This window comes from Stegostoma tigrinum, chromosome 10 (genome assembly GCF_030684315.1).
Source record: "Stegostoma tigrinum isolate sSteTig4 chromosome 10, sSteTig4.hap1, whole genome shotgun sequence".
Taxonomy (NCBI): Eukaryota; Metazoa; Chordata; class Chondrichthyes; order Orectolobiformes; family Stegostomatidae; genus Stegostoma; species Stegostoma tigrinum.
In genome coordinates, this window is record NC_081363.1 from 87622404 (window position 1) to 87639003 (window position 16600).

At 49.9% G+C, this 16600-nt stretch overlaps 1 protein-coding gene across 9 annotated transcripts in view; it reads left to right on the forward strand.

The window, feature by feature from the left end:
- The first annotated feature begins 10541 nt into the window (after window positions 1-10541).
- Window positions 10542-16600, forward strand: part of numb (NUMB endocytic adaptor protein) — a 231763-nt gene continuing 225704 nt past the window's right edge. For all 9 annotated transcript variants that reach the window (XM_048537840.2, XM_048537841.2, XM_048537832.2 and 6 more), the window contains exon 1: window positions 10542-10743. The gene's annotated coding sequence lies outside the window, so the exon portion shown is untranslated. The remainder of the gene's footprint in view (window positions 10744-16600) is intronic.

Consider the following 16600-nt stretch of genomic DNA (forward strand, 5'->3'; position numbering starts at 1 on the left):
CCAGAAGTCTGGGGAAGTATAAACATGCAGTTTAAACGAGTGAGAGGGCTAAACACAGCAATTACTGGCCCTCTGACTGGATGCAAGCTGTGATGGAACTTTTAAAAGGCCTTAAAGCTGGACAAAAGTTAATCATCACTTGGAAGACAAACTTCTGTCTGACTAGCTTTTCTGAAATTACAGAGGGGAATGATGAGATAGTTAATGTTGTGTATGTGGACATTCAAAATGCATGTACTAAAGAGCTAAGAAACCTGTTAAAAAAAATTTACACATCATTGTTAATCAAAAGAATGTTCTAAGGAGCTGGAGAAGAACATTGTAAAATAAAGGATACAATGAACCACAAAAGGTGATATTAGTTCAGGTAGTTAAACAATTGGTCAAAGAGGAAAGGGGTATGTAAAATGAGAAAAGTGAGAGAGCAAGGGGTAATAGGGAGCTCTACAGCTTAGGGGTCAGGCAGCTGTAGCCTGGTCACCAATGCTGAAGGAATTAAAGATGTACAAAAGGCCAGAATTAGAGAAATGACAATACTTTGCAGAGTTGGGGGTTGGAGGCTGGAGGAATTACAGCAATGGAGGGGAGGGTGGGAGCTTGAAACTGATGAAGAGAAATTTAAAATGAACTTTTTGCATATCTGGAAGCCAGTATAGGTTGGACTGCCTGGGGACAATCAGGAAGTGAGCCTTGGTGGAAGTTCAGACACAGGAGGCAGTGATGAGCTTGGTTTTATGAATGAGGGAGACCAGCCAGGATTAAGAGTTGGGGTTATGAGTCCACTGGGAGGAAAGGCAGGAACAAGGAGATCAGCAACTATTGGGCTAAAACCAGGTCAAGTCAGGCAGTGTAACATACATGAAAGCAGGTGATCATAGTGATGGCAGGAACATGAGGCTGAAAGCTTGTCTCAGTGTCAAATAGGATACTCACATTGCAAATAGTATGGTTTAATCTCAGACTGCTGACAGGAAGAGGGATGGAATCAATAGCTAGGGAACAGAAACAATGCTCTCAGTCTTCCCAATATCTAATTGGAGAAAAATTCTGCTCATCATCTAGGGAAGTTAGATAAACAGTCTGAGAAATAAATGTGTTGGAGATGGCCCAGGTGAACTTGAGGTTGGGGTGGAAGGTGTTGGTGAAGTGGATGAACTGTTCGAGTTCCTCTGGGGAGCAAGAGGCGGCGCCGATACAGTCATCAATGTAACGGAGGAAGAGGTGGGGTTTGGGGCCTGTGTAGGTGCGGAAGAGGGACTGTTCCACGTAACCTACAAAGAGGCAGGCATAGCTGGGGCCCATGCGGGTGCCCATGGCCACCCCCTTTGTCTGTAGGAAGTGGGAGGAATCGAAAGAGATAATGGGAACTGCAGATGCTGGAGAATTCCAAGATAATAAAATGTGAGGCTGGATGAACACAGCAGGCCAAGCAGCATCTCAGGAGCACAAAAGCCGACGTTTCGGGCCTAGACCCTTCATCAGAGAGGGGGATGGGGAGAGGGTTCTGGAATAAGTAGGGAGAGAGGGGGAGGTGGACCGAAGATGGAGAGAAAAGAAGATAGGTGGAGAGAGTATAGGTGGGGAGGTAGGGAGGGGGTAGGTCAGTCCAGGGAAGACGGACAGGTCAAGGAGGTGGAATGAGGTTAGTAGGTGGATGGGGGTGCGGCTTGGGGTGGGAGGAAGGGATAGGTGAGAGGAAGAACCGGTTAGGGAGGCAGAGACAGGTTGGACTGGTTTTGGGATGCAGTGGGTGGGGGGGAAGAGCTGGGCTGGTTGTGTGGTGCAGTGGGGGGAGGGGACGAACTGGGCTGGTTTAGGGATGCAGTAGGGGAAGGGGAGATTTTGAAACTGGTGAAGTCCACATTGATACCATATGGCTGCAGGGTTCCCAGGCGGAATATGAGTTGCTGTTCCTGCAACCTTCGGGTGGCATCATTGTGGCACTGCAGGAGGCCCATGATGGACATGTCATCTAGAGAATGGGAGGGGGAGTGGAAATGGTTTGCGACTGGAAGGTGCAGTTGTTTGTTGCGAACTGAGCGGAGGTGTTCTGCAAAGCGGTCCCCAAGCCTCCGCTTGGTTTCCCCAATGTAGAGGAAGCCGCACCGGGTACAGTGGATGCAGTATACCACATTGGCAGATGTGCAGGTGAACCTCTGCTTAATGTGGAATGTCATCTTGGGGCCTGGGATAGGGGTGAGGGAGGAGGTCTGGGGACAAGTGTAGCATTTCCTGCGATTGTAGGGGAAGGTGCCGGGTGTGGTGGGGTTGGAGGGCAGTGTGGAGCGAACAAGGGAGTCACGGAGAGAGTGGTCTCTCCGGAAAGCAGACAGGGGTGGGGATGGAAAAATGTCTTGGGTGGTGGGGTCGGATTGTAAATGGCGGAAGTGTCGGAGGATGATGCGTTGTATCCGGAGGTTGGTAGGGTGGTGTGTGAGAACGAGGGGGATCCTCTTAGGGCGGTTGTGGCGGGGGCGGGGTGTGAGGGATGTGTTGCGGGAAATACGGGAGACGCGGTCAAGGGCGTTCTCGATCACTGTGGGGGGAAAGTTGCGGTCCTTAAAGAACTTGGACATCTGGGATGTGCGGGAGTGGAATGTCTTATCGTGGGAGCAGATGCGGCGGAGGCGGAGGAATTGGGAATAGGGGACGGAATTTTTGCAGGAGGGTGGGTGGGAGGAGGTGTATTCTAGGTAGCTGTGTGAGTCGGTGGGCTTGAAATGGACATCAGTTACAAGCTGGTTGCCTGAGATGGAGACTGAGAGGTCCAGGAAGGTGAGGGATGTGCTGGAGATGGCCCAGGTGAACTGAAGGTTGGGGTGGAAGGTGTTGGTGAAGTGGATGAACTGTTCGAGCTCCTCTGGGGAGCAAGAGGCGGCGCCGATACAGTCATCAATGTACCGGAGGAAGAGGTGGGGTTTGGGGCCTGTGTAGGTGCGGAAGAGGGACTGTTCCACGTAACCTACAAAGAGGCAGGCATAGCTGGGGCCCATGCGGGTGCCCATGGCCACCCCCTTAGTCTGTAGGAAGTGGGAGGAGTCAAAAGAGAAGTTGTTGAGTGTGAGGACGAATTCAGCTAGGCGGATGAGAGTGTCAATGGAGGGGGACTGGTCGGGCCTGCGGGACAGGAAGAAGCGGAGGGCCTTGAGGCCATCTCCATGCGGAATGCAGGTGTACAGGGACTGGACGTCCATGGTGAATATGAGGTGTTGGGGGCCAGGGAATTGGAAGTCCTGGAGGAGGTGGAGGGCGTGGGTGGTGTCACGGACGTAGGTGGGGAGTTCCTGGACCAAAGGGGAGAAAATGGAGTCCAGATAGGTGGAGATGAGTTCGGTGGGGCAGGAGCAGGCTGAGACGATGGGTCGACCAGGGCAGGCAGGTTTGTGGATTTTGGGAAGGAGATAGAAACGGGCCGTGCGGGGTTGGGGAACAATGAGGTTGGAGGCTGTGGGTGGGAGGTCCCCTGAGGTGATGAGGTCGTGAATGGTGTTGGAGATGATGGTTTGGTGCTTGGGTGTGGGGTCATGATCGAGGAGGCGGTAGGAGGTGGTGGAATCGAAAGAGAAGTTGTTGAGGGTGAGGACGAGTTCGGCTAGGCGGATGAGGGTGTCGGTGGAGGGGGACTGGTCTTTATTCTATTGCGTTTCACATTGAAAGGAAGACGCAGTAGGGCTGCAGAATAATAACATTTGCTTACGAAACTTAGGTTAAAGGTTTCTTAACCTCTTCAATAACTTTCATTTATATCATGCCTTTAACATAATAAAACATTCCAAGGCACTTCACAGGAACAGAGTTTGCTGGGGAGTTATTAGGACTGGTCCAGAAAATTAGGCTTCATGGAACCCCACCAGTTTGAGAATTTCTAAGTTCCATTGATTTATATAGCCCCAATGTGCTGAAACAGTAGGAATATTAATCCTTCAAGTGCACAGCCTTGTAGGGATTGTGCAAAAATGTTAACATTGCCTCTAGGGGTACTTACTCATTAACTTCAGTTTAACTCTCCAGTTGAATGTGTTCACTGACACTTCCATCAAGGTGAAGGCACGGTAAAATTCAGGAATCTGTATATGTTGAATGTAAAGTTCTAGATAAGGGTTGAAGGAATCCATTTCTCCCTCCCTCCCTCCCAATGGCTCTCTCCCTCATTCTCACCCTACTCGACCTCCTTCTATCTCTACCATTGTGTCCCTCTGTCTCTGCCCGCCTCTCTCCCACTCTCTTCGCCTATCCTTTCCTCTTTCTCACCTGCCTGCCTCTCCCCCTTCCTCCACACCGTCCCTCTTTCAGCCTCATTCCCAATGACCCCCTCTCTTACCCTCCTACCCACTTTCACGCTGTCTCCTTCCTGCTCCCTCCCCTTCCTATCTCTACACGTCCCTCCCTCACTCACCTCCTCCTCTCAATCTTTCCATCCCTCCCTCCATCTGTCCTGATCCCTCCTGATCTCTCTTCCTCCCTTCTCATTCCCCCCACCTTGGCCCTTTCTCTCCCCCACCTTTCCTCCTTATCCCTTCCTTATCCAGGGAGCACTCAACAACTGACCAGGATGGGCAAACAGTGCTCCCTTCCTCCACATTTCTCTCCTGTACTCCATCCTTTCTATCATCACTTACTCTCATCCTCCCCACTTCTCCTTATCCTTCCCTTGCCCAATCTCCCTTCCTCCTCCCCCCTCACTCATCCTTCCCCAATGCATCTCACTCCCCCATGCACCCTTCCAGTCAACCCCCTCTCTTGCTCTGATCCTCCACCTGCCCCATCTCCTTCTTACCCCATCTCACTGTCCTCCTTACTTTCATCCTCCCTCCCACTCATCCTCACCCCTCCCCAATCTCTGAACATCTCCCTACCCTCCCCCTGTCCCTCCCTACACTTCCCTCTCTCTCTTCCTCTTCCCCATCCCTCTGTCTCTCCCCGCCATACCCCTCTGTCTCCTCCCAAGCCACTGTCCCTCCCCCCATTCTGTCTCTGTCACTACCCCCTTTACCCCTCTGTCTCTCCTCCTTCACTCCTCTGTCTCCCCCCATGACTCTGTCCCTCTCCCCATTATGCCTCTGTCTCTCCCCGCCTTGCTCCTCTGTCTCTCCCCCTTACCGCTCTGTCTCTCCTCCTTCACTCCTGTCTCTCCTCCCTCACACCTCTATCTCTTCCCCCACCCCTCTCTCTCCCCCAATCCTCTCCCCCCCCACCCTGTCTCTCCCCCAATCCTCTCCACACTCTGTCTCCACGCATTCACACGTGTCTCCCCTACTTCGTCTCTCCCCCTCTCCTCTCCTACCCCTCCATTTCTCTCTCTCTCCCTCCTCTCTCCATCGCCGTCTCTCTCTCTCCACCTCCTTTCCCACCCTACTCTTCCCCCGATCTCTCTCCACCCGCCTCTGTCTCTCCACCCCCCTCTCCCCCACCTCACTCCTCCATCCCCCGCCCTTCTGCACCTGTCCTCTCCACCCCTCCATCTCTCTCTCCCCCTCCTATTCCCACCGTCTCTCTCCACACCTCCATCTCTCTCCCCCACCGCGTCCCTCCAGCCCCCGTCTCTCTACCCTTCCTCTTCTGTATCTCTCTCCCCCCACCTCTCCTTCTTCTCTCTCCCCACCTCGATCTCTCCCGCCTCCTCTGTATCACGCCCTCCCCCTCTCCTCTCCCTGCACCTCCATCTCTCCACTCCTCATCCGTCTCAACCCCACCCCCTCTACTCTCACCCACCCCTCAGTCTCTCTCCCCCTGCCTTTTGCCCCATCTCTCTCTCACCATCACCTCTCCCTCTCTCGTTTCTTTCCCCTTACACTCTCCCCCTGTCTCTACCCTTCCCCTATCCTCTCTCCCCTCCCTCCTCTCTCCCAACTCTGTCTCACCCACCCCTTCTCTCACCCCTCCATCTCTCCTCTCTTCCATCCGTCAACTCCTCCTTTCCACCCCTCTGTCTCTCTCCCTTCCTCTGTTGCTCTCCATGTCTCCTCTCCCTCCACCCCTGTCTCTCTCCCCCTTCCTCTCTTCTCCCCTCACCTCCATTTCTCGCCCCTCCTCAATCTTACTGGACCTCCACTCTCTGTCTCTCTCTCCCCTCTCCTTTCACCCCTCCGTCTCACTCCTCCCCATCTCTCCACCCTCTGCCCCTCCGTCTCTACTGTCTTCCTCCCCTCCATCTCTACCTCCCTACCCCCTTCATCTCTCTCCCCTCTCCTCTGCTGTCTCTCCCTCCCTCCTCTTCTCCCCCAGTCTCTCTCTCCTTCCATCCCTCAGCCCCTCCTCTCCATCCCTCCGTCTTTCTCTTCCCCCTCCTCTCACACCTCCACCCTCCTCCGCTGTCTCTCTCCCTCCATGTTTTTCTCCCCTCAGTCTCTCTCCGCCCTCCATCTCTCCCCCTCCATCTCTGTCTGCCTTCTCTCCTCCCCTCCCATCTGTCTCTCCCTCCCCGTCTCTCTGCCCCCTCTCTGTCTCTCCCCCCCAACTCCTCCATCTCTCTTTCTCTCACCCCCCACCTCCGTCTCTCTCTCTCCCCGCCCATCTCCATCTCTTCACCCCCTCCGTCTCTCTTCCCCTTCCATCTGTCTTTCACCCCCACCTGCTCTGTCTCAACTTCACCCCCTCCTCCATCTCTCTGCCCCCATCTCCTCTGTCTGTTTCCCCCTACCTCCTGTCTCAACTCCCCCCCATTTCCTGCATCTCTCTCTCCCCGCTCCGTCTCTCTCTCCCTCCCCTCCTTCTCTCTTCCCCCCATCTCCCCCCTCCCTCCGTCTCTCTCGCCCTCCCTCCGTCTCTCCCTCCCACCCCTCCACCTCTCCCTCCCACCCCTCCACCTCTCTCCCCCCTCCCCTCCATCTCTCTTGCCCCCATCTCTCTCTCTCCCCCACAACCCCTGCATCTCTCTCTCTCCATCTCTCTGTCTCCCCCCCACCTCCATCTCTTCACCCCCTCTGTCTCTCTTCCCCCCCTTCCATCTCTCTTCCCCTTCCATCTCTCACTTCCCTCACCTCCTCTGTTTCAACTTCCCCCCCCAGTCTCTCTTCCCCCATCTCCTCTGTCTATCTCCCCCCTATCTCCACTGTCTCTCTCCCCCACCTATTCTGTCTCTGTCCCCTCTCCCCAACCACATCTCTCCCCACCCCTCCTCTCTCTCTTTCTTTCTTCTGTCTCACAAGAAATAATGTAGGTTTGTGAGAAGGTCATAACAGTAATTATAGTTGATTTGAATATGCATATTAACTAGATTCATCAACTTGGCAAGGCTAGCCTCGAGGAAAAGGTCATAGAATGTATAAGTGATTGGCTCCATGATATGTTGGTCCAACAAACAATCCAAAAACTGGCTACTTTAGATCTGAGAAAGGATTGATAATAAAGCCGTGTAATTAAGGATCCTCTTCAAAGGGCTGTCATACCAGGATTCGTTGAATAGTTCGGAGTTGTAATTGCCGGAGTTCAGAAGAATGAGGGGGAAATCTGGTTGAAGTAAATAAAATGCAAGAGGAGATTGACAAGCTGGATGTTGAACGGATATTCCTGTTCCTAATTCCTTTCTCTCCATTTTCCTCCCCACTTCGCACTCCCTTCTTTCCCCAGCCTCTCATTTTAACCCCTCTCTCACATGCTGTGTCTCTCCCTTTATCTGTCCCTCCCTCAAACCCCTTCATTCTGCTCTCTACCCCCTTCCTCTCCCTCCCTCACTCTATCTCTGTGCGTACACACCTTTTCTCTCTCTCTCTGTTCCACCTTCCCCCCCCCCTCAGCCTAAGAACCCTCCTTCCCTTTCCATCACTGACCCCAACTTCCCTCTCTGTCCCTCCCCCCTCTCTCCCTCTGCGCTCCCTCTCTACGTCCTCCTTCTCTACACCTGCAAACCCCCTCATCCCACCACACACTCCTTCCGTACACCTGCAAAACCGACATCCCCACCTACCTTTGAGAATGGGAACTGCAGATGCTGGAGAATCCAAGATAACAAAGTGTGAAGCTGGATGAACACAGCAGGCCAAGCAGCATCTCAGGAGCACAAAAGCTGACATTTCGGGCCTAGACCCTTCATCAGAGTGGGGGATGGAGAGATGGTTCTGGAATAAATAGGGAGAGAGGGGAGGCAGACCGAAGATGGAGAGAAAAGAAGAAAAGTGGAGAGGAGAGTATAGGTGGGGAGGTAGGGAGGGGATAGGTCAGTCTGGGGAAGTTGGACAGGTCAAGGAGGCGGGATGAGGTAATAGGTAGGAAATGGAGGTGCAGCTTGAGGTGGGAGGAACTACAATCCGACCCCACCACCCAAGCTATTTTTCCATCCCCACCCTTGTCTGCCTTCCAGAGAGACCACTCTCTCCGTGACTCCCTCGTCCGCTCCACACTCCCCTCCAACCCCACCACACCCGGCACCTTCCCCTGCAACCGCAGGAAGTGCTACACTTGCCCCCACACCTCCTCCCTCACCCCCGTCCCAGGCCCCAAGATGACCTTCCATATCAAGCAGATGTTCGCCTGCACATCTGCCAATGTGGTATACTGTATCCATTGTACCCGGTGTGGCTTCTTCTACATTGGGGAAACCAAGTGGTGGCATGGGGACCACTTTGCAGAACACCTCCGCTCGGTTCGCGATAAACAACTGCACCTCCCAGTCGCAAACCATTTTAACTCCCCCTCCCATTCCTCAGATGACATGTCCATCATGGGCCTCCTGCAATGCCACAATGATGCCACCCGAAGGTTGCAAGAACAGCGACTCATATTCTGCTTGGGAACCCTGCAGCCCAATGGTATCAATGTGGACTTCACAAGCTTCAAAATCTCCCCTTCCCCCACTGCATCCCAAAACCAGCCCAGTTCGTCCCCTCCCCCCACTGCATCCCAAAACCAGCCCAGCCTGTCTCCGCTTCCCTAACCTGTTCTTCCTCTCACCCATCCCTTCCTCCCACCTCAAGCCACACCTCCATTTCCTACCTATTACCTCATCCCACATCCTTGACCTGTCCGTCTTCCCTGGACTGACCTATCCCCTCCCTACCTCCCCACCTATACTCTTCTCTCTTCTTTTCTCTCCATCTTCGGTCCGCCTCCCCCTCGCTCCCTATTTATTCCAGAACCATCTCCCCATTCTCCTCTCTGATGAATGGTCTAGGCCCGAAACGTCAGCTTTTGTGCTCCTGAGATGCTGCTTGGCCTGCTGTGTTCATCCCGCTTCACACTTTGTTATCCCCACCTACCTTATTCCCTGTCCCCATCTCTCCCCATGCCCACCTCTTGCTCCCCTAATACTTCCACTCCTTCTACTCATACTCCACACACACACTCTCTCTCTTTCTCTAACCCCTCTGTGTCTCTCTCTTCCCCTCCTTCTGCCTAGCCCTTCACCCCTCGCTTCTGACTCCGTCCATCTACTTATCCCTTGCCTCTCTTCCTACAGCCAACTCCCCTCTTCTCAACTTCCCTTTATCTCCTCCATACCCTCTCCTTTTCCTTATGTAGCCCATAGCCTCCCTGTCTCTCTCTACTGTTCGGCCTTTGCCTATTCCCTCTCAATGCTCTCCCTCTTTCTCCATCAATAGGGGCAGCACAGTGGCTCAGTGGTTAGCACTAGGGGCGGCATGGTGGCTCAGTGGTTAGCACTGCAGCCTCACAGCACCAGGAACCCGGGTTCGATTCCAACCTCGGGCGACTGTCTGTGTGGAGTTTGCACATCCTCCCTGTGTCTGCGTGGGTTTCCTTGGGGTGCTCCAGTTTCCCCCCACAGACCAAAGATGTGCAGGCTAGGTGGATCGGCCATGCTAAATTGCCCGTAGAGTTCAGTGGTGTGTGGGTTATAGGGGGATGGGTCTGGGTGGGATGCTTCAAGGGGCGGTGTGGACTTGTTGGGCTGAAGGGCCTGTTTCCACACTGCAGGGAATCTAATCCCATTGATGCCCTCCCTCATTTTCTACCTATACCCCCCTCCCTCTCCCGACACCCTCCCCCTTTCTCTACCCAGGCCCCCATTCCTCATTCTCCTCCTCCTCCTCCACCCCATACCTCCCTCCCTCCCTTCCTTCTTTGTTCCTCCACCCCTGCTCCCTCCCTCCCTCTCTCCCTCCCTCCATCCCTCTCCCTCCCTGGCCCGCCTCTCTCCCTCCCTCCCTCCATCCCTCCCCTCCCTCCCTCCATCCATCCATCCATCCCTCCCCACTTCATCCATCCCTCACCCCAATACATCCATCCAGCCCCCCTCCATCCATCTCTTCACCCCTCTATCCATCCAGTCCCCTCTCCCCATCCCTTCCCCCTTTATCCCTCCCCATGCCACCATCTCCTTCGCTCCCTCCATTCCTTCCCCACTTTTTCTCTTTATTCTGTCTCTCTCCACATTCGTGCCATTCACCCCAGTTTCAGCATTTCAACAAGTTTCTGCGCCTGCGTGGGTTTATAGACCACGTGCCCCTGTCCGCTCAAGCCGGTTGGTTTCTGGCGACGTGACGGACAGAAACCTGAACCAATGGATTCAGGAGGCTTCGTCGAGTTCGGCCAATCGCCGTGCGGCATAGGCGGGACCAGCGTGCGCCGTGCGCAGGCGCAGAAGGAGGCCAGGTGAGGTTGCCGGCGGGGCCCAAAGACGGAGACGGACTTTAACGCTAGCTTTTTATCCACTTCCTTGGGCTTTAGCAATCCGCAAATTCGGCTACTTTTCATGCTTGAAGCATCGTCCGTGCTGACTTCTGTTAGAGTTCCGCTGGATAAACGAGACGGAGTGTCATTCACCCACCCTTCCTCCACCCGGCTAAGGTGTGTGTCTCCGGGGCCCGGGGGAAGGACTGGGACTGGGACTAACTTCGGAGGCGGGGTCTGTTTCCCCCCATCAGAGGGCAACCCCGGACTGAGCACGACACAGCCCGCTCTCAGTCTGTTTAAAGCCATCTCTTGTTACATTCGCTGTGTGTGTTTGTACTCAGACATTTGTTACCTGCTTTGGATTCCGAGTGTGGGTGGCGTTTGCCTCTCCTGGCACTTTGACCCCTCCCTGACCACTCCTGGCACTTTGATCCCCAGCTGAGGCAAGGAGAGTCTTTGGCCCTTAGCTTGTATGGCCTGACTTTTGTGTTATGAATCGACCCTCGTGCCTTGTTGCTGCGGCCCTGACTGTCACCTCAGCACCCTGCCTCAAATATCTATCTGGAGCATTCTAAACCTTAAAGCCCATTTTATCATTACAGGGCTGGCTGTCATTTCAGGAAGCAGTGTTGTTTTATTGCCAGTGTTCTTCAGCCCAGCCCCTTCCGAAATGATTATCTCAGATGAGTAATGGATTCAAGTGTGTTAGCTACTGAGGTGATTTCAACAGGGTTGCTGCTGATCACTGATGACCCCTTGAGTGTTGGCTTGATCGGCTTCGGGTGGATGTTTGCACCCTGGTCGTTTCTCCTTCAACAACATCCATACTAATCCATTTACAATCATCATTAGGCAGTAGTCAGCAGCAGTCTACATGATTGTTCCCCCAACCTTGAGAGTGTTGAGACAAGTTGCAGAACCTTTGTTATGGCTGAGAGTTGACAGTGCAAACTGGAGACTAAAACTTGTCATGTGTGGTTCAGTCATTCAGTGGATGAACACACAGTGAGGCTGAAGTATAGTAATTGAATAGCAGGGTAAGCCCAAGGGCTTGAATGAGCTGGTGTCTACTTTATACTAACTAATAGAAAAATCTTGTGTATGTTTTGACCCCTGTGTTGGCATGTAGTGTGTTTTTTTTTTCAAAACTACATTTAAAATTGATCAGCCTGTGGTTGTCAGACCTGTCATCATTTTTATAACCATCCTTTCCTAAGTGAGTTTATCGTGAAAGGAAGTAAACACACTAGGGAGCATCTGTGAAATGCTTATCAAATTAGATTTAATTATGTTTAACCTTGTAATAATGTAAATATTGACTGCAACCATGGATTGCCGTGTCTTAACAATTGACGGTAGAAGTTTAAAAATAATCAAGGATAAACAGTTGTGACTCTGGAAACTAAAATTGTGAATTTTGAGTTATCAGTGTTGTTCCCTTTGGGATGGAGATTGTTTACATTTTAAACTAGAAACAGATGTTTGTATTTCATCTTCCTCTTTTTTAAATATAGCAAGTTTTGTTCTCAGCTGGTTGTTGTAAAAATAATGTGAACATACAGTCTTGCTGTTACTTGAGAAACTCTGAGAGTTATGGGTTTTATTATCATTAGTATTGAGTGTTGTCTTTCAGCTCTTACAAACTGATGAATACAAAGAAACCACAGACCAAGAGACAACAAGTACAGTTTGCACAAAATTATAATTTTCAAGAACATGTGAAAATTGACTACAAACGTAGATTGCAGTGGCTTAACAATTGACAGTAGAAGTTTAAAAATAATCAAGGATAAACAGTTTGGTGACTAGTGTGTCTTCAACTTTTATGTCAGATTTTAACATAAATTCCCTGTTACATTTATAAACTGCAGAATGCTCAGGAATAAATTACAGCTATACTTTTTATTAGTCCGGTGAACTTCTGAATGTAACATCAAACCCTTAATAGTTTTTGATCTATTTGTTGAACCCTGGGATTATGCTTAAAATGTTCCTAATTTGGAAATTTGAAGGGCAGCGTCTTCTGACTTGTTTAATCATTCAGTGCGTTATTAGCCTTTGATCTGTTGTGCAGGAAATGGTGCTCCAAGTTTTGTTACTTATTTACAGTGCATGTTACAATTCTGAATAATGAAAAGCTCTACAGAGTGGGTGTGGAGGTGGTGACAGGTCAACACCCTGAAACTTTTAAAATAAGTGGAAGTAGGCAGATCCGAGTTTTGATTCTTCTGGTTTGTTCTGAGTTAAATAGGGTCAACAGCAACGAAAAGCTTTCTGTAGTTGCTTGTAGAAGTCCAGCATAATAAGGAAAAAATCAGTACGAACTAGGAGCAGAAGTAGGCCATTCAGCCCCTCAAGCATACCTACCATTCATGGGCTGATCTGATTGTGTTTTGATTTTCATAACCCCACCTGATCCCTTTTAACCTTTGGTTTTCTTGCATTGTGATGATCTGTCGACTTCTGCCTTAAAAATGTCAAAAGTCGCACAGACCATCTGAATTTCTCCTTGATAACCTGCCTGGGAAACGTGCAGGCAATTTATACCTGGATGAGTCTTTGCTGTGATGCATCCACATTGTAATAGCCTAAGTGTGTAACTTTCAAAGTAAAATGGATGGAGTTACCAGAGAGTGATTAAGATTTTGCAGAGCTCAGGCCTTATGAAGGAGTTGGTATATTTGAGGGACGATCAGGAAAAAGCAAATTTTTCAGTTCAAGTGGGAAGCTTGGAAATAAAGGTTGTGACAGAGTCTGGGATTCATTGACTGATATATCAGCGTTTTGATATGAATTATTTCTCTTTGTAAAGCTCACTACTCCTGCATTTGGTGTTGAAGGTAGAAATTTTGTGCAAAGTGTGGAATGTAAATAGGATCTGCTTCTAGGTAGGAATCTACCAATATCGTCACAGCAACCTTGCAGTTAATATATTGATGATTTGTTATTCTGCAATATTGTTAGATAATTCTGAGTCAGTTGCAGATAAATTCAGAAAATGTTTGTCACTGCTACTACTTTTCCATTGGTCTAATGAGTAAATATACAACCTACTTCAATGTTTAACATTAAAAGTAGGCAGTCCCAAGAACTGATATCCAGTCAATGTTGATCCAGTTAGATTAAGATTCCATGTAGCCAAGAGCATTGATTTTTTAACAATAGGATGCCACTCGCTGCTTGAACTGTCATGAACCTGGTAAAGAATCAGACCAGAGCAGATGAAGCTTGTTGAGTGGTTTGTTTATCTGCTTCTTAGGCTACCCTGAGAAACCAAGTTGATTTGAATTGAAGATAACAAATTGTGGAGCTGGATGAACACAGCAGGCCAAGCAGCATCTCAGGAGCACAAAAGCTGACGTTTCGGGTCTAGACCCTTCATCAGAGCCCTCGCTGATGAAGGGTCTAGGCCCGAAACGTCAGCTTTTGTGCTCCTGAGATGCTGCTTGGCCTGCTGTGTTCATCCAGCTCCACACTTTGTTATCTTGGATTCTCCAGCATCTGCAGTTCCCATTATCATTGATTTGAATTGATACTGTTGTCTGAATTCTTTGCGAAAATTTCAAATCTAAATTTAACTGTTGCGGTTTTGGTTGTGGGGGTCTTGTGCAGTAGTGGTGGTGTCTCTGTCTCCGAGCAAAAAGCTCTCAATTCAAACTGTTTTAGTTTATAGCTCCCATGTAATAACCAACATGCCACCCCAGCACTATTATGATGAATGAATGAATTAGTTTTATTGTCACATGTATTGACACAAGTACAGTAAAGGTTACTTTGACCAGTATGAGAAAGGAACAGCAAGTGTACTTTCTTTATTTCTGGTTTAGCAGCCTGTGTTAGTCTGCATGTTAATTTGGGAGGTCTGCGTATTGGAGTTGTGAGAAGAGGAGGAACGGGTGAGGAAAGCTAGGTTGATGATTCTGGGAGTAGCAACTAGCCAGCTGAGTGAAAATTAGATTGACAAGGGAGATTAACATTACCTAGAATTGGGGGAATTAAAGGGGAAAATTATTTGCTAGTAATTGGAAGCATGAAACTTGTTGGAGTTTATAAGGAACTTGTTTTATGTTGTGCCAAAGAATCTTAGAGCCATTACTTAGAAGACCTGTCTCTGACATTCAAGGCCAACTGGTTATCACCCAACAGAACTTCACTTATGAGTATCACGTAACCACAGCTTCTGTTTGCGTTATTCCTGAGGAGTGAATGTTGACCAAGATACCTACAAGTTGTTTCAACACCTGTTGTTTCAACAGTGCCATGCTGTGTTAATAATCACCTGAAAGAGAACCCGGTTCTCTCATTAGTTCTGTGCAAAAAATGGAGAATTGGAGCTCATGTATGTGAACAGGGTCGGTATCTGGGTGAGTGCGGTGTGTCTCCAAGCTAGATCATTGGGAATTATAATTTCTATAAAATAATGTGGAGAATGAAGACAAATGACAGCATGAAGTAGCTTGTGTGGGTGACCGCAAGGATGGCAGTGAAATGCATTCTTGTTAAAATTCAGTTGCTTAATTAACATTATCAGGACCTAATCTGACATGTTTACAGTTGACTCTTGACACTCCCAAGGCTATTGGGGGTAAATATAAACCCTCCCTTGCCAGAGTTGCCTACTTGCCAAAGAGCATGATTGTAAGAAATAGGAGCAGGACTAAGCCATTTGACCCATAGAGCCTGCTCTGCCCCTCAATAAGATTATGGCCAGACTGATTGTGACTGTAACCCAACATGAGCCTCTGCTTCCCGAGCACCCCTTGACTTCCTTGCAGATGTTGCAAGTGTTAACGAGTTGATTCTACCTTGAATACATTCAATGACCCAGAGTGCATTGTTGTGTAGAGGCATAGTCATAGCTTCATAGAGTCACAGAATGCAGATAATGCCTTAAGCCCAAGTCTACACTGACAAATACCATTAAAGGTGTGCTAATCCCAATTTCTTGCACTTGTCCCATATCCTTGAATGTTATGACATTTCAAGTGCTCATCCATCACCACAGTGCAGTACAGGCCCTTCGGCCCTCTATGTTGCGCCCACCTGTGAAACCAAACTGAAGCCCATCTAACCTACACTATTCCATTATTCTCCATCTGTTTATCCAATGACCATTTAAATGCCCTGAAAGTTGGCGAGTCTACATCTGTTGCAGGCAGGGCATTCCACACCCTTACTACTTTCTGAGTAAAGAACCTATCTCTGACATCTGTCCTATATCTATCACCCCTCAATTTAAATCAGAGATAACAGGAACTGCAAATGCTGGAGTTTTGAAGGTAACAAAGTGTGAAGCTGGATGAACACAGCAGGCCAAGCAGCATCTCAGGGGCACAAAAGCTGATGTTTTGAGCCTAGACCCTTCTTCAGACTGGGGGATGGGGAGAGGGTTCTGAAATAAATAGGGCGAGGGGGGAGGCGGACTGAAGATGGATAGAGGAGAAGATAGGTGGAGAGGAGAGTGGAGGTAGGGAGGGGATAGGTCAGTCCGGGGAGGATGGACAGGTCGAGGAGGCGGGATGAGGTTAGTAGGTAGGAAATGGAGGTGTAGCTTAAGGTGGGAGGAGGGGATAGGTGAGAGGAAGAACAGGTTAGGGAAGTGGGGATGAGCTGGGCTGGGCCCAGCACATCCCCTCCCCCCACTGCATCCCAAAACCAGCTTCACACTTTGTTACCCCTCAATTTAAAGCTATGCCCCTCATGCTAGCCATCATCATCCGAGGAAAATGTCTCTCATTGTCCACCCTATCTAATCCTGTGATCATCTTGTATGTCTCTATTACGTCGTAAGGTTTCTGGCCTCCGCTGCCTTCCCAAGCAGTGCATTCCACCTCTGATCCCCCCGTCTGAATCTCCTACTCCTTACCCTAAAATGATCCCTCCTCATGATAAATCTCTGGCAACCACCTGGAAACCGATATCCATTGCAAGCCTACCGACTCCCACAGCTACCTAGAATACACCTCGTCTCATCCATCTTCTTGCAAAAATGCCATCCCCTATTCCCAAGTCGTCCTCCGCATCTGCTCCT